This window comes from Crocodylus porosus, unplaced genomic scaffold (genome assembly GCF_001723895.1).
Source record: "Crocodylus porosus isolate Cpor-Errol unplaced genomic scaffold, CroPor_comp1, whole genome shotgun sequence".
NCBI lineage: Eukaryota > Metazoa > Chordata > Crocodylia > Crocodylidae > Crocodylus > Crocodylus porosus.
Window position 1 is genome coordinate 157524634 of NW_017728886.1, and position 1899 is coordinate 157526532.

A 1899-nucleotide genomic window follows, 5' to 3' on the forward strand; every position below is an offset into this window, starting at 1 on the left:
CCCTGCCTGCCGGTGTATTCACTTTACCCCACAGCTTGGTGTCATCAGCGAACTTGAACAGGGTGCTCTCCACACCCTCGTCCAGGTCGCTAATGAAGATGTTGAACAGCACCGGCCCAAGGACCGAGCCCTGGAGGACATGAGACTGGGCAAGATGGACCTATGGTCTGACCCAATAAATGGCAATTCTTATGTTCTTAGAACTACTTTTGAAGTTGTCGGGGATACTCTGGGTTTGTGCTCCTCGTAGGACTATCTTGAGTCAGCCAGTAATTCACAAAACCTCATTTGCTTATATTTGGTAGAATGATGGTGCCTATCCTGGAAGGAAACATGGGAGAGCTTGTGCAAGGGGATGCACGGTGATCACAAGAGATCTCTTTTGGTTACTGCAATATCAGAGACACAATGAGGGTTCACTTAAAACCACCAGGCAGACAGCCACAAAATGCCTAAGTTGCTGCAAGGTGCATTGGTTTTATGTGCAGGAAGAAAGATAATATCTGTGCAACATGATGGAGGGAGAGAGAGACATGGGAATACTTGCCTGTTCTAAAGGAAACAGAGGTAGTTAGGTATGTTAGTCTGAAGTCAGTCAGAAGGCACTGCACTGGAAATAGCCACTGAGGATGGACGGAAGCTGGCAGTCCCTGGAAGCCAACCCTCTGAGCCTCCGGCTTCAAGGGATCAATTTCTGAGGAAGTTGTTAACTTTCTTGGCCAAAGAAGGAGAGACTGAAGGTGATACAAGATTCATTGAACCCTTATTGCTTAGGGATACTGGGAGTTACAGCACTGTGTGTTGGCAATAGCCCTCAAGCAAGTTTTTGTCATACAGTCCTGTGCTGCATCTTAAATAAATGTTACTTTCTGGTAGTATAAATGACCACCAGAAAGTAACGGTATAATGGTGGTATAAAGGCTTTCTACCTTTGGGACTATGGGGAGAAGTAAGGATTCTCTTGTAAATTCCATAACACCAGGCAGCAAAGAGGCAAGGAAATCCCAGCCTGCCTACAGAGGCTGCAGCAATTATTACAGAGAAGAGAGGTGAAGGGAGCAGTGAGTCATAGTGCCATGCCAGGTAAGTCCATGCTTTAAAAGGGAACTTCAGATGACTAGATGACAGTCAGGCATGTGGGGCCAAATCAGTTGGACAACCCCTGAGGTAGAAGAACAACAGAGGACTGTGAGCTGGAAGAATGCCCTGATTGGTATCAAATGCTGAATTTACTGTAGGATAAAACAGCCACTCATCTCCACTTGTAGCTTCATGCTTGTCTCTTGTTAATTGGCAAATCATTGAGTCATTGTCTGTCCACACTTGAAACTGAGCACTATATGAACAGCTTCAGCATTTCTCAGTGACAGCCCACTGTAAGGCCAAGAATTCAAGTTTGTAAATAGGATAATTTCTATCTGCCTGAAACTAGTTTATATCAAATAAAGTGATACCCAGAAATCTCCAGCTAATTGTAGGGAAATTAAGACACTCCCTTGCAAGACGGAACACTGGACCTGGACAGCAAAAGGGACCTGGAAAGAAACCACTTTTCCTTAAGTTTGCCTACATATTTATGGAAGTGAGTCTGGAGAGGAAAATGTTATCATAACGTGTCCTGATGTGGAGCCTAAATTGTAACTTGGCACAGCAGGGCCTTCCAAATAGTGTGAGTGCCTGGTGTCTTCTGATTTAAAACTGAATATGCTGCTCCAGTGCCCCCTTGACAATCAGCCAAGAGTAAGAAGTTGGTTTCACCAGCTTTTGCAGATGTAGTTAAGGAAAGGAGGTTTTATGATTACACCTGTATGTTGTTAGACAGTATCCATGTGCATGCAGAAGAAATTTCCATCCTGAATTAGGACAAGATAGGCAGGGAACAGTGTTAGTATCTGAGGA